At 43.2% G+C, this 24,100-nt stretch overlaps 1 protein-coding gene and 1 long non-coding RNA gene across 3 annotated transcripts in view; one reads left to right on the top strand and one right to left on the bottom strand.

Annotated features, from left to right (window-relative positions):
• Window positions 1–24,100, top strand: part of LOC142772156 (uncharacterized) — a 284,133-nt gene that overhangs the window by 48,997 nt on the left and 211,036 nt on the right. The gene's annotated exons all lie outside the window — the stretch shown is intronic.
• LOC142772157 (uncharacterized) lies at window positions 1,927–16,160 on the bottom strand. The gene is made up of 3 exons (XR_012886296.1): window positions 15,754–16,160; window positions 9,269–9,478; window positions 1,927–5,143 (listed from the first exon to the last, which is right to left on the bottom strand). It is a non-coding gene; the product is annotated as an uncharacterized LOC142772157 (long non-coding RNA).

Genomic DNA, 24,100 nt, shown 5'->3' with positions numbered 1-24,100 from the left:
TTCACCGCCAGTTTAGAACGGTGGCGGCGCCGAGCAGCATTTGTGCGGTATAGTACAACCTGTGGACTTAGTCGTCACCGTGCACATTCTGAGGGTGTACACTTGCGGTCATGCTTGACAATGACTGCAGCTAAGCTAAACCTCTCGGAACCAATGGTCTCATTTTTTTTTTCCACAGCAAGCGAAACTAAGCTACCTCTCGACAAACGAGGTTTAGCCGCAATCAACCAGGGAAGCTTGTTCTGACGTTCCACATTACAAACAAATAAGTGTAAAGCAAACATATACGTCTTCATTTTTAAGTTGCTGTACCTTTCAATGCACAGAAGCACATAATCACTAATTGCTCAATTCATTGGACTGCTGTAGAGTCAGTCACTTGACAACGTTCCTGCATTGGTAGAAAGAGGTTCCCATCATCCTCACCACATAATCTCTATTGCTTGACTAAGCAAGGGCGAAATTTTTCATTAAACTTTGTAATGTTGCAATGATATTTAACCATTTGTGCACGCTGGGTGCCTGATTTGACAACATATGCACACATCAGATTGTCATCCGTAAATCAAGGTCATCAGGGGCAGTGATGACCTAGCCAGGGGGAGGTTTTGGGGGTGGCACCCTCCCCAAAATTTTTCACGCAAGCGAACCCCCCCCCCCCCAGGCCACTTTCCCACCTTTTTTTTCTTAGCTTCTTGCTGACAAGATTTAGAAACTAAGCGGTGCTACTGTCACTATATCATTCCTGGTTTTACAGGGAATATCTGCACACGGGAAAACGTGTCGTGGTGTTCGTCAAGGCTTTGGCACTCTGCGAGATTCGGGCAGGAATCTCGGTTGCGAGCGTTGTAAGTTAGCTCGGTGATGGGTTGAATGCGGCGGCGGGGGTCATACTTGTACCCGCCAGAACAGATCTCGCTGGAGTCAATCACTACGACAATTTTCGCCAGGCAGAGAATCGTTTCAATGGTAAAATCCAGACACAGCTCCAAGGTCTGATAGGCCACGTTCTAGCATATTACAGTGCGACTCTTCGTGCGTGTGCTGAGATATACTAAAGCCAGAGAATAATATTTTTATTGATGTAAACTATTATATTTATTGAACTATTAAACTACTGTTAAGTTCTGTTAACTTCTAAACACACACAGACACGCGCGCGCGTGTGCGACAGAATTGTTTACTTATCCACTGAACTTCGCTTGTATGCGAGTGTGCAATATAATGATACAATTTTTTACTATGCCATAATGGCTAAAGACACTCCGAAATGTCTGATGAAGAAGGTGCAACACAGGCGAACGTGTAGGCCAATCATAACCTTATTACGTTGCTTCAGGTTTGTGACCACCAGGTCGCGGAATAAAATGCCGCCGATGGCGACATTCCATCCCGTATATATATATATATATATATATATATATATATATATATATATATATATATATATATATATATATATATATATATATATATAGTTGCAGCAAGGAAGTAACGCTGGCCGGGTAGAATAAGGAAAAATAGAGTACGACAGAGTACGACGGACGTTGCTTTTGCTCGGTATACTCTGACTGACGTTTCAGATGGTGGACCTTGACAAAGGCTGGTCCACCAGCCGAAACGTCAGTCAATATACCGTGCAAAACCAATGTGCATCGTACTCTATTTTTCCTTATATATATATATATATATATATATATATATATATATATATATATATGGCACGGTCGTGGCACGGTCCTTCCTGACGAAGGCCGTGCTACGGCCGAAACGTAGAGTATACAATTATCAAATTTTCGTAAGTGTGCTCCTTTATTCCTTATTATATTTGAACCGGACGCACAGAATTTCTTTTTTGAATCATATATATATATATATATATTGGTTCGTTTCATCTGTTCGTTCCTTAACATATATCGACATGACTAGAAGGGCACAGCGAGAAGAATTTATGCAACCAGTGACATAACGCACAACAAAAAGTGCACGGAATGAAGAAACATGAGTGTACATGTAATCATGCAAAATCAAGAGCAATATACATAGTAATCACAACTTTTTTAAGAAATGAAATAAACATTGTGCAAGCAACATTTCACGCAGCAAAGACACACATGACATACATAACCGGAATAGCGTTGATTACATTTCTTGAATTGACACGAAGGTTGAAGCGCGTATAGAGCAGCGGTCTTGTGGTAGTCACACTCGTTGTCGCTTCTGAAATTTTCGAGCGCGTTCTTCCAACGCAGGAACAGAAAAGGAACCAAGGCACCAAACACTTCGCGAGTCCCCTTACTTGAACTTTCTTTTCCAAAAAGCGCACATGTCTTGTAGACAGCTCCCTCCTCATATTAGAAATACACCAGCCAAGAAAACATTTCTAGTCAGAGACATTGGAATTTCAGTTAGCGCCTACTAACTGAGAGAAAGGTGCAGTTAGCGCCAGGTTTCTATGGCATCATTAGCAATAGTCGTCTAGTCTCGTTGTCCTGCAACAGCTGGCGTCTTGGCTCGTTCAACATGTGAAGACCGATGTTGTTGTCTGGAATCGCGGTTTTCAAGCATGCATCATGCTCCAATCGGTTTTGAGTAGTTCTTTGACACTTAAGCCTAATTCAGAGAGTGCATAACTACAGCTGGGAACTGATTCTTCGGGACCGTTTTGTCGGATGTGCATTAGGGCAAGTGTCACCTTTCGAGAAATAATCATCAAGCGTTACCTTAACGGCGTTCCGGCATGGTCATTGAATCTCACAAAATGGCGCTGATTGACACGGAACACTAACTACCCACCAATTCGTGTAGGCAGAGTATTTCAAAGGGATGACTTCACATTCATAGGAAGCAACGCGCTCAGAAAAGTTCGGGCAGTGACAATGATTGCGAGAAACGAGAACTTCAGTGACGATAAATGTCGGCTGGTAAAGTTCCGCCTTAAACGCTAGCGCTTGTTTCTCCCCTCGTGGAAAGATTTGCGGCTATAAATTTTATCCGCTTTCATTCAGGTGCCGGTAAAGTTGCACTTGCCCTGTATCTTACTCTGCGCGTGAAACGCTTCGCTTTTGTGATTGCGCCCATACTGAAGCTGGGTAGTTTCTATCGCGTTATAATGTCATACCACAAACGTGAATGAACGCGAAGGAGTTGATGACAACAGCAAAATTCTAGTGACTCGCATTAGAATTCCCGTCACAGATAATCGCCAGGCATGGATCGTGCACAGTGAAGCTTAAATAAACTCGTGTTGCACCCGTGGCATCTGTCGTCGTAGTTCACGCGTTCTGAGAAATTGGTTATGGTGAACTATGCTCTGAAGAAAACCTGAGTTCATCCCTTCATCACTAGTGAACTGATCACTCGACTCGAGATTTTGAGAGGTACGAGGCTGCTCCTGTTCGCGCCGGCGTAAGTGCTGCAAACATGAATTCACGAACTAGTTAGAGCAGTGTATACATGGCATATCTGTACTGCGCGTTGAAATAATATGTGGAGTTATGAATCGCTTTACGTAAAAAGAAATGACGGTTGCACGTTTGCGAACAATGTAAAACATCATGCTGCAACGCCATCGTATCAGGGAGCAGAGCGACGAAATCTACAAAAAACGAGAACATTACGCGTTTTAGCGCGTATTTAGGTTTTCTAGCGCATATAGGCAGTGAACAAGCTATTACTGTGCGAGTAGGTATAGTCTGGTTCCAGGTGCATTTTTAATTGAGACCAAGTGAGCATTTCTCAGCAATGATTACCTTGCCCTCGCAAATCGCACGATATAACTTCTACGATTGGAGTCCCTACTGAAACGTTCCGCATATACGGATCCGTACATACGCAATTATTGGAATACGGAAAGCCGCATCATGCGAAAAGATGCGAACATCCGCAGCTTACGGAAAGCGCCATATCATGCGAAAGGATGCGGACATCCGCAGCTTACGGAAAACGCCATATCGTGCAGAAAGATGCGGACATCTGCAGCTTACGGAAAGTGCCATATCATGCTAAATTACCCGATAAGCAGCTTACTGAAATCAGCATAATGCAGAAACCATGCAGCTATCTGCTCCATCTGGCAAAGATCAAATGGACATCCTAGATCTCGAGTAAAAGCAATTGGCCATTCACGTTGTTTGCAAAAGCAAGTACTGTGTAGAAATATATATGAATACCGAAAGGCGGGCGAGTTGGAACTTATCCATAGTGGGCAGCGCACAAAAGGAAACACACAAGAGAAGGAATTCCAGCGCTTGTCCTGATTCCTTCTCTTGTGTGTTTCCTTTTGTGCGCTGCCCACTATGGATAAGTTCCAACTCGCCCGCCTTTCGGTGCTACAACAGTTTATTGCTAGTTCTTCGGGCTCTCTTTTGTGTCAATACGTCAATTTCATGGACGCATCTGCCATTTCTTCAGTCATCGCTACCAGCGCTTGTCCTGATTCCTTCTCTTGTGTGTTTCCTTTTGTGCGCTGCCCACTATGGATATATGAATATTTCATTTTTAATATGTTGCATGCAGGTGAAATATGTTTGCTATCTGAAACAGCCTTGATGAGTAAACAAAGGCTTGAAAGAAACAAATGTGTTGAGAAGGTACTTTATGAGGGATTGAATCATTGGCATCTTTCTAATTGTCGTGATGCGGAAGCAAAATTACCTTTCAAATAAAATACATTACAAAACTACTAAATTAACATGCTAGCGATCATAAATGGTGGTTACATTGCAACACATTATTGCAGTGTTCTATGCAAGACCTAAAGAACTTATAAAGTTATTATTATCAATAGAGAAGCATTATTATACACACCAGCCCTGCTACAATCAATATATTTTTTTATTTGTCTGTATGCTCCAGCTGTGAATAGTGACATTGCAGTGTTGATGGTACACAAATGAGGTGACTGCACCGTAATTTCACGAGCTCCACCTAAGCCACAGAATGGTGGCACAAAACACAATGTAACAGCAATTTTAGAACGAAATGTTTAAACATAAATAATAATCATAGCACTGTGAAAGTGTGGCGCTGTGTTTGTCTCATGAACGCCTTGTGGAGATCGGCGAAATGCTGCTTGAGGCTCCGGCACCACTGTAAATTTGGAAGGTCACTGCCATAGAACTTATGTGTCCTTCATAGGCACCTGGAAATGAAAATAATTGGCACAAATAATGTCAGAGACACATGTTAGCACATTAGTTCACATGCACAAGAAATATAACACACAGAATGAAACTGAAAATGTAAGGCACACAATCCTTCATGTTATGCATATGTGAATAATAGAAGGAATGAGTGTATAAATTAGTTCTGCCACATCAAAGAAAACAGCATGCTTATCACAGTGAAAATAACTAGGTTGTCACGATTTTCAATGGTAGAGATATTTTTTTATTGATATGATATATAAGGAGGATGGTAGAGATAATCGATTATTATGTCCTTATAAAATTATGATTTAAATGCTCTCTGCACAGTAAAAACTTTAGAAACTGCAAGTGAAAGCTCTCAATGTACATTCAATAGTGTGTGCATGTACATCTGCTGCCTTTATACTATACAGTTTGTGCACAAAATTGGCATCTTGAACAATTTTGGGAGTTAAACCTATGCAACTTATGAAGGTTAAAATCACCATGAAAGCAAGCAGGACCAGGCAGGTGCCATTAAAAATTTGTGCAAGCCAGATAACTATAACCGAACTGCACACATATAGGGGAGCAAGAGAAACAGAAATTCGGCTGCTGACCCGCAGGTCGCGGTATCAAATCCCGGCTCCATTTCCGATGGAGGCAGAAATGCTGTAGGCACGTGCGCTCAGATTTGGGTGTACGTTAAAGAACCCCAAGTGGTCGAAGTTTCCAGTGCCCTCCACTACGGCGTCTCTCATAATCATATCGTGGTTTTCTGGCGTGAAACCCCACATATAAATCAAGAATAACAGAAATAAACTGCCAACAAAAAAGTTGGGTGCATGTGCTATCTGTAAGTGCTTACACCTTACTACATACAGCATGCTCATTCCATTTTAAATACCGATATTGAATATAACTGCTCTATTAGGAATGTAAAAGGTAAGGTAGAACTGAACGACTCCACAAAAAGTGACCCTATTATGACATCATGTTTTCTTAATCAAGTTTGAAGTCATATATTTTTAATATGGCTACTATGACTATAACCAAGAAATCGACCTCAACATGGCTAATGTTAGTTTTCAAGGCCTATGTTCACTAGACAATGAACTATACCACAAAAAGCACAGCGTTCAGGCAAAGCACCACACAAAAAAAGAAAGCAGTCCTTTTTGTTATTACCTACAATGCCTTTAAAATGGTATTTTTACCTCTACTTTCTGCTTTTTATCTAACTAACTGGTGTGAAACAAGTTAGCTGAAAATGCACTGTGCCTCCAAAACCTGTTGGTTGAATCAGAATTTTAAAAAAATGGTGAAGCTTGCACTAAATTAGGCTCCACAAGCCTTGGAACAGCGAGACTGCATGACTCTTAGGACTACTTTGGTTACTTGTGTTTTGTTTCTGGGCCTAAGCATAAAGACAAGGGCTTAACTGAATCGCTGCTAACAAACAAATGCTTTCGAAATTGCCCGAGCGTCAAAGGATGCTCAGACATTTGTTGTTTTTCGCACTGGGCTATTCTACACCAAACATACAAACCATACTGCCTGGAGACCATCACAGATGTATAGTTTAAAAAATGATGGTAATTTACTCTTTTGAAAATAGTTATTTGCAGAAATGTTTTGAAGAGAAAAAAGTAGGGGTCACGTGGGTACCTTCAGAATTTCGCAGAATGTCGTGCGGGTGTTATTTGTGAGAAAAATTTCAAAGTACCGCTTTTTCTTGCCATATCAAATTTGATCTACATATTAAGTAAAGGTGCTTCTTAAAGTATTTGAAGCCGAGTAACGTTAGTGCAATTTTTCCGCTACATAGGCTTTGAAGAATTCAGCCAAACTGTTTATCATTTGCATTTCTTGTATGGCAATACTCCACTTTGTATGAATATTTGAGCCACAAATACTCACTGCACAGAAGTTGTATTTCACGAAAAAAAATAATGTTAGGTCCAGATTACAAATATCATTATATAATCGTTTTTGTCCACATTGAGATGCAACTTGAGCTGTGTGTTTGTCTAATTGAAAATTACTTTCATGTGTAAGTTGAAAGCAAATAAACAGTTCTTGTTATATGGCAAGTGTTATCATTACAATTTTTGTTTAAATGAGGAAAATGATTTTTGAAGTCTTCTATTGAGGGCCATGGGGAACTTCGGAACGGAAGCTGTCGTATATCAAATGCAGAAAACAGCCATCATAAGAAAACTTCAAAAATTCATTTCTAGTTTAAGACAAAGTGTAATCATATAACCTGCCATATAAACAGAACTGCTTCCTTGCTTTTGATGTGGCAAAAAAATTGCACTAATATTACTGAGCTTCATGCACTACACACAATCACCTTTACTTAATACCTAGACCGAATTTGGTGTAGAAGAGGCAGTATTTTTGAAACACTTTTTACTTTTTACAAACAACACCCAGACGACATCCTGGGAAGTCGAGAAGGCACCAACGTGGCCTAATATTTTGTTCTCTGCGATATATTTTAGCAGTTTGCTGTTTTCAGTACAGTAAACGAGCACAATATTTTTTTCAAACACATTTAGGACGGCTGGCAAAATGGCTGGGATGTTTGATGTGTAATTGCTTCACTGCCAGCATTTATTCTTCCGAAGCTCAAGCTATCACCTCTCTGTTGCTGCCTCCCTCACATACAATGCCTGCATAGGAAAGAAAAAGAAAGGCAGGTCCGACAAAGTTGCAAGGCAAGATATTTTCATGTTGGATAAATTCATTACCATAAACAGCAGCAAAATAACATTCATTTTGAGTAGTTCAAGACACAAGCTATATACCAGCATACTAAGAGCCAAGCACAAACTTTTCATTTGGACATGTGTGGTGATAGACAGGAAGCACTTAATGCAAGACTGATCAGTCTGTAATTAACTGAATGAAGTACAACGCACTGTTCAATCCAACACCACATAGGCATCTTTGCTATAGCAAAGCCATGTGTCATTGATTCATGCACTAGATGGGACAATGCAAATGTAACAAAAAAGGTGAAAAAAGAAAACAAGGGAAAAAAAGAAGAAAAGGGGGGATGCAAAGTAGGAGCAGTGTAGCACTACTTTTACTTTGCATCCCCCTTTTCTTTCTTCTTTTTTCTTCTTTTCTATCATTTATCTTTTTTTTGCTCCCTTACCCCCAACCTCCGACAGGAGAACACTTTGTATCAGCGCAACCTAACTTGAAAAGAAGCAAGGGCTGCACTCTTCTGCGTTATAGGTTTTTTTTTCAGACAAACATTTCCAACAGGCACACACGCCTACACCAAAAGATGATGTCATTACTGACCCCTTTTAAACTAACACGCCAAGGATGACAAGGTGACTTCTAAAAAATAGGTCCTCCTATCGCAACATCGGCCAGCCTGTCTGAGGCACTTCCACTGTTCACCCTGATTACCCCACTAGATGTTTCCATCTGTCGACTCACATCTTCATTTTGGATAACACTAAGACGAGCTTACATTGATAAATGCGCACGAAAGTTTAGTGATGTATCATGTATTAGATTAAGCAACTCTGTTAAAAATTATCGATAGCTTGCTTCCAGGCTTTTTATACTGTAGCCTGAAACTTCGTAATGTCTTCTATGCACATGAACCAGATTGACAAGGTAATGCACAACATGCTTAAGAATACTGCGAGGAACATGATAACGACAAAACGACCGGCCACCCAAATTTTTTGCTGTACATGTTTATAAAAAGTTCATGTACACCCAAACGAGGTGCTTATGATACAAGCCGAAAAAACCTACAAGTAGGGCCTTGGTGCCTTCTGGAAGTAGATGTGTTGCAATTTTTCTGTGGAGGGCTTTACACCCATAAGTGAGGAACAAAACTCCTGTATAATGAAGAATGTTGGCAGCTATCAGTTATAGAAAAACCCAATGCAGCTAATCGTCCCCGACACATCTGTACATTTAGAGAGGTGACGTATCTTCTGTGATTGTGGCAGTAACTCCAACAGGACCAGTGCGAAAATTGGCACTACTTGGCTAGACAAATGTCCAAACATGCCTGCCCGACTCCCTCTAGCCATCCCGGCTGAATCTGACACATGATTTCTTAACTGCTGGCTGGACAAAAACAAAACCACTGAAGCACTCACAATACACAGCGTGAAGTTTCTCTGGAGTGGTCAACTTCGTCTTCTGCGATGAAAGAGCAGCACAGTGTACTGATAAGGCACTCCTTGCAATGGTTTTCAATGCCACACAGTGACCTTGCTGTTCCTGTCGAAGAGAGCTTCGGGAGCTTGGAGGGCGCTTGCTCTTTTCTGGGGGCTGCTGCCGCTCCTTGTTTTCTGCTCAAGGTCAACCTGCACAAAGTTGTAGACGAGGCTTTAAGAGTTGTATATAATATTATGCAAATTTTCGCTGAACACACATTTCCTCGTGGAACACTGAGGAATTTCTTATAAAACTTAAGGCCTCGCATATGCAAACATTTACAATCGATCCGAAGATGCACTCGACTGTAAAGGAGCAAGTTGGTTATGTAGTGTATATAAAGAAAGGTCATTCAGTGTAACCACAACTACAGTTGCACACGAAAACGACATTTTACACGATCCTGTTTATTTACATGGTCTATTTTATTTTATTTACACGGTCCACTTTACACGGTCCTGTTTTACACGATCTGGTCTGCATGAACTCTTGAACCGGGCACCACCATATAGATTGAAAGACACACACAGAGTTTGAGACAAACCTAGTTTCCCGTGGAGCATCCTCTTGCACTATAACAACACATCTCAATTTAGTTAGTTGGTCAGAACGAGGTGAAAACAGCTCGCACTTGAAAAGCACAGGCAGAAGGAATGACGCCTGCACCCTGTGCTCCCTGTACATTCTCGTTGAGGGTGCAGTTTTCGCCATATCCTTATGCAATTTCGCATTTATAACATTGTTCGCTGCATAATCTTTGTGGCATTAAAGTGTGTGATATTGTCATGTGTATCCCATGTAATTTATAAAGATAGAATACAAGATAGCTTGATTCAAAAATAACAAAGTGCATCCAGTGCCATGTCCTGAAGCCATTCTTTAGGCAAGTGGCAGAATGATTTATTCTTCAAAACATATCTTACTTGTAACCACTACAAGAGCAAACTCGTACACTGGCACATTCTGTTTGCCTCTTCAGATTATAAGGTACCTTTTTTACACCAGAAAATCTTCAAGAAGAATAGAAGTGTTGTAATTGTCAAGAAAGAAAAGTAGAAGGAAAAAAAGATAACCTGCCCTGTACAGGGACCGAGCCTGCGAACTTCGAATAACATGTCCGATGCTCTATCAACTGAGCTACCATGGCGGCTATCCCTCTTCCATTTTGTACGGTATATATGTGCATTTATACATGGAAGAGTCAGTCAGCGCTGCTTGTTACCATTATGGCGAGTGTGGGACACCTTTTTTTTTTGCCTACTGGCAATTACATTACGATTGCAATTACGTTACGATTACTTCCGATATCCCTATACTTCTTTGGCAGCATTATGCATCCGTCAGTTCTCAGAAAATCTGCTAGTCACAGGAGGCGGCAATGGTTCGCTTTCCCACCTAAATGCATGTACTTGAACACATGCACAACTGATCGAAAAAAAAAACAAGTCACACACCGCTAAGATTACTGAGATTAACTGTTTCAGATTCATGAGTAAAGGAAAGAACTATAAATTTAAGGGTTTGTGGTCTTTGTTGAACACATTATAATGAGAACTAGCAGAAAATGATGCCAAACAAACTATATGGGATGTTATCAAAAGTAACTTTATCAAAATTGTGAAAAGAAAAGTGACAAAAACGTAACTTGGCAACATTTTTTGACAATTGAATTGACATTACTTTTTATAACATCTCTATACTTTACTGGGTAATGTTGTCGGGTAATTCTCATTATTAGAGTGGTGAGTAGGCTGACAAAGAAAGCATATGGCATTGATATTTCTTTTGAACACCTAATAGTTTGAGGACCTTAAAAGAGCGGAAGCTACTTTGAGTAGACCAGAATATTTAGTTGGAGCGGAAAAAAAATGTACACACATTTTTACCAGGCTTTTTAACACATTTAGAGACATAAAAGTGTGTGCTGCCAGTAATGTTAAGTACCATTACTTTTGTCACACTATGCACTGTAGCAGGTGTAGTTAGAGTGGTGCTGGTGAAGGATTAATCAAGCACGCCACCAACTGCGTTCACATCAATGGTCGCGTATTTTAAAAATGAACCTGCTGTATAATAAAAAAAAGTTTAGAGCAGTTATGTTTTTATCCAAATCAAGTTAAACCGACTGGGTAAGCAAACCATTTGCATAAAATCAAAAGGCATAAAGTGATTCATGTATTATAACTATGTGAACAATTTCAGCAATGCAGGGCAAAGTGACAACAGTTCTATTAAAAACCCCTCTCATTATAACATGCATGAAAAGCACCACACCAGAATATTTTATCGTGCATGTAATATCGAGACTACTAGACTGTCTATTGACCTTTTAGAAGAAGGGTATCTCCTTCATGTTCATGGGGCAACCACTTAGCCTTTTCCTGAGCTTTTCTGTGAATATTTCCTGAATTCAGATATCATTAGGATTGACTTAGAGTGAACAGATTTTGCTTACGCATTGCAACCTAGTTCTGTATGTAACTGCAATTATGGGTGCCAAACCACCTCCAATCAATTTTTAACATTTAACTTATTTTTTAACTGCAGCAGCACAACTAGCTATGGGTGCCGAAAAAGTAGCTAGAAACAATACCTTTACCTCTTTGAGCCTTTTGGAAGTGTTCAGCTTCTCAGTGCTCACATTACAACATTTTTGTTAAATACGTGTTTGTGTGCCCACTACTCTTGCTCCTTGTACAGTGAGGAGGAGCACATGGCAAGAAGAGACAAGAAAGAAGCATAGCGAAAAAAAGCGAAATAAGCGAGGACCTCTTTTGTATCGTACAATGTGTGTAACATCACTATTGCGACAACATATAGACAAATTATCACGGCTATGCATCCATTGTAGAGTCATACACAGCTGCAACACCACGACTAAATTTCAACCTTGTGTTGGTTTAGGATCCCTTTATAGTGGCAAGCTAATGATATCTGCATTTGTTTGGCACACATTGAGATGCAGCGAAATGTGATATGGTAATCTCATTTAGAATGCACGTCATGTCGCTTCATTGTATATGTGGCCACAAGTAACTCTGGTTGCAAAGCAATATGGCAGAGCCTAAACAGACGTCACCGACCACTCCAATCTGAACTTGCCTTTGCTACTTGCCCATTATCATCCCAGCAAAAAATGAATAATTGAATCTGCTACATATATGTGCTAGCTTATGCTAAGGACCAAGTACGAAGGGTGTTTTGTCATTACTGTGATCAGTTATTTGTTCAAGAACACTTGCTGTCAAACACAAATACATTGCTGTCGAAGCATCAAGACTCAAATATAAAGCAAAAAGAAGTGTCTCTTTAAAAATTACAGCCCACAAGGTGCAAGATAAATATTTGATATACTTGGGATGTAAGGCACGCACAAGAGGTGCTGCCATATTATACTTTTCCTTGTGTTGAAACCTGCTTGCTTTACTCATCCAACACATCTGTAAAGATGCCAAGAAAACACCAAGGAGCTGATGCAGCAAGGTTGAACACATGTTTAGGGATTCCACCATTCCTAAGCAGCCCTACAGCCTCCACAGTCCTGCAACCAATTATAAGATAAATATAGTTCTACCCAAAGTTCTTGGTTTACAGACACACATGCAAGACGCATAACCACTCTATAGGAAGTTTGCATGATAATGCGCTGGGTAGCAAAACGAATGCCAATATCAAGTATCTCGGCCTGCCGCTTCTTTCTTTCCGTTCTTACTTAATCAATTCATGGTTAATAAATGTTCCCCCACTGTGAAGTGTACTGGCAGTCCGGTTGCAATGTATTTCAAACACAGTCCAATTCATGGCAAGTAAGCATGCAATAGCGTTTTGTCAGCTGTTCGAGAAAAGAGCATGAAGTTTAGCTAAAACCCATGTTTTTTATAAGCACCATTTAATTTGATATAAAAGTTGTGAGCATTATGTGAAGGAACACGGATTAATGTTTAATCAATGATTTCTTATAATGTACTGATATGAATGCAACTAACTGAATATGAAACGATAATTTTTGCTTGAGAATTTAGAGTTATGAACACTATCGCACTTGCCAGCTGCATCTTGTCCAAAACAGCGGCAAGGTAGGCTAGTTTCTGTAGGTGAGCAGTAATGAGCAGTGCAAAGTAACAACAAGAAACACCAGTAACAACAGTATAGAGCAAGCACAGACTGCCAACTGTATAATTTATTGCACAAAAGTTCGCCTGAATATCAGTCAGACAACTCGTGTAAATGAAGGTCCAGTTGGAAATGAACAAGTTACAAAATAAACAATGCCTGCTTTCTCTAACAGGACCCTCATTCACATAAAGTATGCAGCGATAGGCCCCTACCAAGGTACGTCACAGCATGATGTCACTGGCGCATGTAAAAGGTGTGGCTGGAAAAACACTCCCGCTTGTGGCTCAGCCCGGTACAGTCGTGCGGTGTTTGGGGCAAGTTTTACTTTTTCAACGCTTACTCTTCACGTTACAATGTCGACATTAGCTGCAGTATGTGTCAGCAAATATCTAGCTGTTTGGTAAACTGTGTGGTAAAATATTTGCCACGCTGTCTGTTTATCTTGAAGAAGTGAACACACGTGGTGGCCTGTGCGAGGAACAGCGGCATAGTCTTCAAAAATGTGCGCTGTTGATTGCGGCATGTAGTGTGCATTGAAAGGTATTGAGAATATCGGTTCAACTGGGATATTGTGTGTGGTGTGTGCAGTGTCAATAACAATGTGTCTTGTTTGCGAAGACGTTAGCACTCATGGCAGGGACCGGTCGATGAAAAAACTTGATTCGACATTTTAGTCAAGATAAATATGCACTTGACGCGACCATCTGCGAGTGGGTACATCTCGGTGTTTGCGCTGTGTGCAGAAAAAAATTGCATGGTCACCGGGCTCGAAGATACCATTTGCTGAAGCTGCATGTATGAATCGCCCCGACGAGTACGCAAGCCCAATAAAGGTAGAACTTGTTTTATCGAAGGCCTCATATATCTTCATGTAATAAGCAGAGATTCTTGTTTCACATATACTCAGTACCTTTACCGCTCGATATTCATGAAGTGACAATGCAAACAACAAGTTTGTGTGTTAGGTCCTAAGGGAGCAATGTAAATATGCAAATAAGTTGTAGGTGTCAGATGCAGCGATGTAACTGCGCAAAAGATTACGTATATATTAAGCTACAGGTTTAGAATTGCATACATCTCAGTGGTCTATCAGGAACGTCACAAACAACTTCCTTGCCAACCAGCCCTTGCACAGAGGGAGGGAATGGCTGGCACGGTGCTCGAAGTGACGTCACACTATTTGCAAACATAGAGAGGTTTCTTACTTAGGCAACATTTTGCACAATATATTTTTTAGATGCAAGACTGTACTCGTCCACATTGATCATACTGATGTCTTTTGTTGTTACTTTGTGCTGTGAATTACTAGGCATTTAGTCACCATGATCTTTGAAAGCTCATTTCAGTGTTCTCTCTCATATTGCTGACAACTGTGTTGTTGCATAAATTGGGCAAAAAAGCAACACAGAAAGGCTGTCACAATAAATACACCAACATGGGTATTCTCCTGCAAACAAAAGTCGGCACTGGTCCTGTCATTACCCGTCTTCCTTCTCTCTTTGCCTTGTTTGTGCTGAAACAGCCAAACACCTGATGAGTTAGATGAGAAATATTAACGCATCAAAACTATAAGTGCTTGCATCAGCAACTACACAACAGCGTGATAACCTCACCCCTGCCACACAGCAGCGAAACATATTTTGAACATGCTGGCAGTGTATCATTTTATAAAAAGCAACTCTGGCAGATTACAAAATCTCACATTGTGCATACAAGTTTTCTTCAAAGTCAGGCGTACAATGTAGGTGCTGGCCGGTACATTATTAGTTACAAGCAAAAGCGTCTTGCAGGTACACATGCAGATTGCACGAACACCTCTCTCTCTCTACACTAGGCACACACATTATATCTTTTAACAAGCACACGCCACTGTTTAGGGGCATAATAACGCTCTACCGTGAACGTATGCTAATCAACCCACTTAGGCGGTTGGCTAGGTGAATCGAGCCAAGTTACAAATTGTATCGCCCGCGAACGTAAACAAAATGCTGCTTTGCATCAAATGGAACTGCAGGCTTCGCTTAATTAACAACGTAGCAAGCGCCGTGTGCGTCTTCCTCACTACATTGCGCATATGAAAAGATCGATCACCATACACATGCATGTTGCCGCAGTTGTCTCAAATAAACTCTAGTAACGCCGCGCTGATGCGCCATGGCTCTGCTGGCGTTAGCGTTGTCAAAGCGAATCGGCAACCGCACTCGCAAAGGCGCATTAGGTTGCCGTTTCACGAGCCTCGTTCGAGTGCAGCAACACACACTTGCACTGAGTGGCATACTTGGTCTACATAAAAAAGTGTCCCCCTTACCTTTAGTTTCTTTCACACTGTCCTGAGGGAAGCAACCACAGGCGTCAGCCGTGACCTCGGAGTCCTTCGAGCGCCCGTCCAACCCGCCGATTGCTTGGACGACTCGCACTTGATCCGCACTCGAACAACCGCGGGAATAGGGCGCAATCTTAGCACATCACACGAACGAGGAACGGCGTTTCCTTGCGTAAATTTAACATTTCGTGCTCTCGTGTGTAGCAGCGCGAACACATGAGAGACGCACCCAAACGGCATGCCCCCGGAAACAAAGATAAACAACATGTGGCTTTAGCTGTGAATGGATTTGGCTTGGATATCTGTGTGAGAAAAATAAAAAAAAAACATCTGTCGCTGCTCTAAACTGAAAAAAAAATGTATGTTATCTGGCAAAATAACTTTAAAAGTGATAAACGGTTATTCAAAAAACAAGTTACAACTTATGAATATTTTTGCAGGTCTTTGTTTTGTTTTTGTTCTAGCAGACGACAGCCTCCTACTGCTTCTACGACAGACGTAGTGCGGGTTCCCGTTCGGTGCGTGTCGCCGACGCAAAGCTCTACAGTAGTGATATCAGAGTTATCAATTCTCAATGAATCATAGGATGGCTACAAAGCAGTAACATTTTGACATAGTGCAGTACGCGATCTTTCAAGGTATGACATTTCTTTGCTCTGAAGCAAATCGAAGCAAGCGGGCCGGCGCAATCAGCTGATGTCGCCACTACGCGAGGCATGGTCGTGCGCAATAGCGTCGCGCCCCGCGCTCGATTTGTCATCAAGCGATAGAGCTACTAAGTGGAATACAGCTAGATGCAGGGATTAATGGCGTATCACTCTAATTCCCTGTGGTGGCCGACTCAATCGCAAGAGAGCCCCGGGAAACAACCTTCAACTGCTCAAGCTTGTGCGTGGGTGTAAAAATACTTGATTTCATCCACGGCTTGGCAGCAATCTATAGTTGAATGACATGCGAAAAGCATGTGACGTATATACAATCACAAAACATATGCACACAACAATAAATACGATCGCATATCGTACATGAATATGCCAACACATAGCATGTAAAAAGCGAATTTATATACATAACTTAAACGTACGTACCTGTTCAGCGCGAATGGCTCAGCAAGCTAACGCACTCAATTCACGTAGGCGAGCACAACTGAGTGGCGCAGGTTCGAGTCCCGCCATATCTTATTTTTTTTTTGTTTTAACGTTTTTATTGGACTTCTATCTTTTCTAATGCCTTAGGTTATAAAACAAAATAAAAGCAATAATGCGTTCAAGTACGTATGTGGGACTATTTTTTGCGCAACAGTTATTAGTATATTTATTTTCATTATTAATTTTTTTATTTATTTCATAATATAACAAAATTAAGGACTAAGGGGAACATTGGGTCTGCTTGATTGTGAAGGGACTCGAGAAGTGAGAAAACTCAAACCAAAAAATTTATTTGAGAAAAAACTGAGCATTTCACAGCCGGACGAGTTTCTTCAAGGGTAGGCCCTAGGTATGCGCGAGACTTGCTATATGACTCACCTCAAGCTGTGGCAGCTGAGGGAAGGCAATATCACCGAGAAGCAGTTCCAAAATATATTTTGGTTGATGTTTTTTGATTCCTCCAAAATAAGGGCTGCACAATTGTGATCGAGCCAAACCGAGAATTGCGGGCACGAAGTCATGAGACAGAAAATGAATAATGTTGATTGTTTGAAAAATTGCACTTAATAAAAGGAAGAGGTATGGAGTGCTACGTAGCTTAACTCGCAGTAGGAATTTTATATATACCTATAGATAGTTTAAAATGGACAATGTTGCACACACAGACATTGGTTAAGTTTCTTTGCAGCACAGTTGAAGCATCTATGTAGAACTGAAGCATCAAGAGAAGCTCATGCGTCCTCACTTTATTGCGCTTTACATAGCTTGTATGTGTCCATGCAGCCATGATATGATATATTTTAAAGCATTTGTTTAACCTATAATCTTCTTATTCAATAAAGCTGGCCCATAAGTTGTGTCTTATGTAGCACTACAATTGAAGCGTAATCTGCATGGTGGTCTGAAACAATTCTTTTGAAAATCTCAAAACGACCCAGCTCTATACACGACCATCCGTGCATCAATGATAAGTACCATTATGTGTCCGTACATATCAGCTGCGCTCTCATACTTAATTATTTTTCTGACCACTCCCTATGCCCCTACCTCGTTTCTGTCATGAAACTGTGACAAGTTGTGTATAGCTGTATTTATATTGTAGGAGCACATACTATCAATAAAAAATTATTTTTAGGCTACATGCAATTAGTTTTCATAGATTTTCATTTCTTTTGTCGGTGCTCAGGAGAGCTAAGCTCATGGTCAATATTTTAAAATGACATTTCTCTTTGCCAATGTTAATGAGAACAGTTTCATTATTGTCACGGGGTCGTGACGTGGCCGAAGACAGGAGACTTCGTGTTAGGATTTAACTGTTTATTTGGGCGAACCTGTGCCCGGTAAACTGAAAGTCCAATTACAGCAGCAGTCTCGCACAGATAGCAGTCTCGGACTGATAGCGGCGAACGGAGCGTCGGCCTTCGATCAACAACTGACAAGCGGCGAAGCGCGTCGGCATTTATACTCTTGCCGTCGAATGTTCTAGCGTTATCGCTGGCGGTGGCGTAGGTTCCAGAACAATCTGTACCGTTCGCACAGTGGGCGTTCTCTTATCGAAATGATCTACTACAGTCCGGAACCTTCTAGAAAACTGCAGGCGCGGTTTGCGCTGAGAATCGTGCGGTGTTTTCGGACGATAACAAAAACTTGGGAAATGGAACGTGGCATTGCCCCCCTCTGAAAAAAGGCATCGTCCCGATGCTTTAACTAAAGATGAAAGTACAATAATAATGCAAGAAAGTACAATGAATAAATTACGATACAACAATAATACAAAAAAAACACTAGTTCAGTTTGTTAACGCGCATGAAACGGCTTGAGGCGCGCGACATGGACGACTTCAGGTCGCGATCGGCGTCGTTGAGAGTTCGTGATGCCGTCGGGGACAACCTCGTAATCAAGTGGGCCGAGCCGTCGAACCACCCTGTACGGTCCGAAGTACCGTCGCAGAAGCTTTTCACTTAGTCCACGTCGGCGTATCGGCGTCCACACCCAAACACGTTCACCGGGCTGGTATTCCACGAAGCGTCGTCGAAGGTTGTAACGGTGGCTGTCGGTCGTCTGTTGATTCTTGATACGGAGACGCGCAAGTTGTCGGGCTTCTTCGGCGCGTTGAAGGTACTCGCTCACATCGAGGTTTTGTTCGTCGGTGACGTTGGGTAACATGGCATCGAGCGTCGTTGCCGGGCTCCTTCCGTAGACCAATTTGTATGGCGATATCTGCGTCGTCTCCTGCACCGCCGTGTTGTATGCGAAGGTCACATACGGAAGAATGGCGTCCCACGTCTTGTGTTCGACATCGACGTACATTGACAGCATGTCGGCGATCGTCTTGTTAAGCCGCTCGGTGAGGCCGTTGGTCTGTGGGTGGTACGCTGTCGTGCGGCGGTGGTTTGTTTGCCTGTATGCCAAGATTGCTTGAGTTAAGTCGGCAGTGAATGCCGTTCCTCTGTCGGTGATAAGGACCTCTGGGGCGCCATGACATAGGACGATATTTTCGACGAAGAATTTAGCTACTTCGGATGCACTACCTTTTGGCAGGACTTTTGTCTCGGCGTAGCGGGTGAGGTAGTCGGTAGCTACCACAATCCACTTGTTTCCGAAAGCTGACGTCGGGAACGGCCCCAGTAGGTCCATACCAATCTGCTGGAAAGGTCGGCAAGGTGGATCAATTGGCTGCAGAAGTCCCGCTGGATAATGTCATCCCGCAGCATTTCATCAACTTGTCTCTTCATGGCCTCACGTTCTCGCGTCGAAACCCTGTACGGACTCTGACGGAGTGGTCTGGCATTTTCTTCGGTTATGATGCGATGTTTCGTGATTGGTGTCTGCCGAATTTTCGATGACGACGAAAAGCAATCTTCGTGTTGCAGGAGTAGGGCCTTGAGCTGTTCTTGCTTATCGTTCGGAAGTCTGGGATTGACGTCGAAAGCTATGGGAGGGGCTTGGTTCCTCTGAGCAGGTTCCGCAGAATCAGCGAGGGCGAAAGCACTGGTGGCTTCGACAATTTCTTCGATGTATGCGACCGTTGTTCCTTTGTTCACATGTTTGTACTCATTGCTGAAATTCGTGAGCAAAACCGTTGCTTTGCCTCCCCGCAGCTCTGCAATTTCTCTTGCGACGCAAATATTTCGGGTGACCAACAGATGCTGACTGCCTTTAACGACGCCTTCCAAGTCAGGTGATTTAGGAGCGCCGACTGAAATAATGACGCTTGAGCGAGGCGGAATGGTGACTTGTTCTTCCAGCACATTCAAGGCATGGTGTCCTGACGGCGTGCGCGGCGGTAGTGCTTCTTCTGTGGATAACGTTATCGACTTTGTTTTTAGGTTGATGACAGCACCATGGAGGCATAAGAAGTCCATGCCAAGGATGACATCTCTCGAACAACGCTGTAGGACTACGAAGTCTGTAGGATAAATACAGCCGTTAATGGTGACTCTCGCTGTGCAGATTCCTGCAGGCGTTACGAGATGACCTCCGGCTGTGCGGATTTCAGGGCCTTTCCAAGCTGTCCTAACTTTCTTTAACTTCGCGGCGAACGACCCACTGATGACAGAATAGTCGGCTCCAGTATCGACGAGAGCAGTCACACTGTGGCCGTCGATAAGAACGTCGAGGTCGCTAGTTCGCCGTCTCGCATTACAGTTAGGGCGTGGCGTCGGGTCACGGCTGCGTCGGCTTGTTCCGCTGCTTCCATGCTGCGTCGTCAGGCCGCTTTCGGTAAATGAGCTTTCACCGTCAGGGCTTTGCCTGGCTGGCGTTGTGTTCGGAAAGCTCCGTCGCGGCGTCGTCGTCGTCGGAGGATCTTCGGTAGTTCGTCGCACAGCAACCGCACCTCCACCGGTTGCTGCCCTTAGTTTCCCGGATACGGGCTAGGAGACCGGCCCCGCGTTGGGCCAGAGTACTGCCGGTGGTGCGGTGACGTGCGGCGGCTGGGCGACGGCGAACGCGAAGGGCTTCGTGGTGTCCACCGAGTTCCTGTCAGGTAGTCGGCGATGTCACGTGGTCGTTCTCTGGGCTGTGGACGCGGTGCATTGACGGCGAAGCCACGCAGTCCCATCTGTCGGTACTGGCAACGGCGGTATGTGTGTCCGGCCTCTCTGCAGTGGTAGCAGAGCGGGCGATGGTCAGGGGTGCGCCAGACGTCAGTCTTCCTCGGTGCACTGCGCTGGGCCGCTGGCGAACGGTATGACGTCGGTGGGGGTGGTGGCGGCGGTGGCGTCTGTCGACGGAAGTGCGATGGGGCGGCGTTTTGGCGTGGACGGGGAAGAGCGTTGTGGCGCAGTGCAGCGGCGTAGCTCATAGCTTCCGGCTCGGGCAGCGGTGCGTGGGGAACTTGAAGCGATTGCCGAACTTCTCGCACAATGTCGGCAATTGAATCCACTTGAGGCTGGGCCGAAGGCAACAGCTTGCGCAGCTCTTCCCGCACGATCGCTCGGATCGTTTCACGCAGGTCTCCGGAGTTACTGGCTTGAGCAGCAGCGCAGTCTGCAGTCAGGCGACGATTATACTGTCTGGTGCGCATGTCCAGGGTCTTTTCGATAGTGGTCGCTTCTGCTACAAATTCTTGGACGGTTATCGGTGGGTTTCTCATCAGTCCCGCGAAGAGCTCCTGTTTGACCCCTCGCATGAGGAAACGAACTTTTTTCTCCTCAGGCATGTCTGGATCAGCGTGACGGAATAGTCGGGTCATTTCTTCTGTGAAAATGGCGACATTTTATTAGGTAGCTGAACCCGAGTCTCTAATAAAGCAGCGGCCCTCTCTTTGCGAGCGACGCTCGCGAACGTTTGAAGGAATGCGCCGCAGAAAACATCCCACGTTCGGAGCGTGGACTCCCGATTTTCAAGCCAAGTCCTTGCGGTGTCTTCCAAATAGAAGAACACACGACGCAGCTTTTCGTCATGGTCCCAGTGGTTGAGGGCGGCCACACCGTCGTATGTCTCCAGCCAGGACTCCGGGTCTTCGAACGATGACCCATGGAAAATTGGTGGTTCCCTGGGTTGATGCATGACCATCGTGGGCTGGGACGCTGCGGTTGTCATTGTCGCTGCAGTCGCGGTCATGGCCTTCGTCTTCCGCGCCTTGTCTGGTAGAAGCCCGTACTCCGGTGGTAGCCCTTGCTGTCGGCGGCTTGTTCGCTGCTCCTGGTTGGTGTCGGTGTCTTCTCCGCGACGTGGGCTGGGTTCACGGCTTGACGGGGGCGTCCGGTACATGAACGAAGCAGCACCTCCACCAGATGTCACGGGGTCGTGACGTGGCCGAAGACAGGAGACTTCGTGTTAGGATTTAACTGTTTATTTGGGCGAACCTGTGCCCGGTAAACTGAAAGTCCAATTACAGCAGCAGTCTCGCACAGATAGCAGTCTCGGACTGATAGCGACGAAAGGAGCGTCGGCCTTCGATCAACAACTGACAAGCGGCGAAGCGCGTCGGCATTTATACTCTTGCCGTCGAATGTTCTAGCGTTATCGCTGGCGGTGGCGTAGGTTCCAGAACAATCTGTACCGTTCGCACAGTGGGCGTGATCTTATCGAAATGATCTACTACAGTCCGGAACCTTCTAGAAAACTGCAGGCGCGGTTTGCGCTGAGAATCGTGCAGTGTTTTCGGACGATAACAAAAACTTGGGAAATGGAACGTGGCATTATTATTGACAAGTTCATTCACATTGAATTTAGTTCTCACTATTATTGTTTCTACCAAAAAACGAGCCCTTGAAGTTATGCTTTTTTTGCTTGATTTGTTTTCGCGTGACAGCATGCAAGTAAAATGACAGTTATTGTCATTCCTTGTGAACGACACATTTTCCGTGTGACAAACTTTAGCACCTGGTCATCTGCAGAAGTTGTATTCATTCTGGAAAAGGGTGAACAGCGGTGACTGACAACACAGACTAGCCTGCGTTATTCTTTTGTATTATATATGTCACTGTGCATTCATTTAAAACCTTATAGAGCTCGGATTTCCTGCTGAAAATGTGACAACAACTGTAGAGTTTCCACATTTTTGCAACAATACACATGCCTTTCATACACTATTGCACATTTTCGTAAGCACCTTACAAAATCTTTATATTTCCGTAAGACCTTACATTCTGCATTTTCCTTATGAAAGCTTCTGTACACTCCATACACTTTCCTTATCCTTCCATATCTTCTATAATGAACTCTCAGTATGCTCCATAAGTTTCCTTATCTTTCCATATTTTCCATAAAATTCACTCCATCCACGCCATAAAACTTCCTTATCCTTCCATATACTCCATAAAAAGCTTTCCATATATGCCATACATTTTCCTTATCTTTCCGTATACTCCATAAAAAGCGTTTCGTATACGCCATACAATTTCCTTATCCTTCCAAATACTTCATAAGAAGCTTTCTGTAAATGCCGTACCACTTCCGTATATTTCCATAAAACTCCATAATTTTTCCATATGTAGCATAAGGAAATGTTATGGAGTCCATATATTTTCCGTAAGATTTCATACGGAACGTTTCAGTAGGGGTACATCATCGTAATCAAAAGTCACAATGCAACTGTAATGTAAACCAAGGTTGCGAAGATGTCAACCCGAAAAACAACGCGTGCAAAACCGCGTTGCCAACGTGCAGCATAACTTACGAAAAAAGTCCTTATTGCGTGTTGCAAGCATGCTTAGACGTGCGCAGTAAAGTGGAAAATGTTGACTAAAAGCTGTCGCTGCGTATAGAGCTGAACATAAACATATAGAGCTTTACATAACATATAGAGCTTAACATAAAAGTCATTCCCATAGGCATAAAGTCAATCTCATTCTTCGTTGTAAACGGAGCCGTCCTTGACTTGTGAAACACACTTCAGCCTGACGAGGGCTGCGCCATCTACACTTAACGAAGACTAACGATTAACGATGTCTTCGCCGATCAGGCGGGTCTTCGCAATGATGAGTTTTCGAAGGCTAGTCCAATCAAGAGTGCGACGAGAGGCCGCTGCTCCAAACTGTCACTGCGGCTCTCGTTTACTGTATTTTACTGCGATTAATTTCCCTTTACTTACTCTCTTCACAAGCATACGCAAGATGACATGGGCGGGGAGTCTCGTAAGTTTGACATACATGTACACAACCTGCCGAAACTGCTTTTTATTTTATTTATAAATACTGCGATCTTTCTCCGAAATCTTGCTACCGTGGTACATA

Source organism: Rhipicephalus microplus, chromosome 9, assembly GCF_043290135.1.
Source record: "Rhipicephalus microplus isolate Deutch F79 chromosome 9, USDA_Rmic, whole genome shotgun sequence".
Lineage (NCBI taxonomy): Eukaryota > Metazoa > Arthropoda > Arachnida > Ixodida > Ixodidae > Rhipicephalus > Rhipicephalus microplus.
Note: the sequence above shows the minus strand (reverse complement) of the source record. Positions and strands in the feature narration are given on the sequence as shown.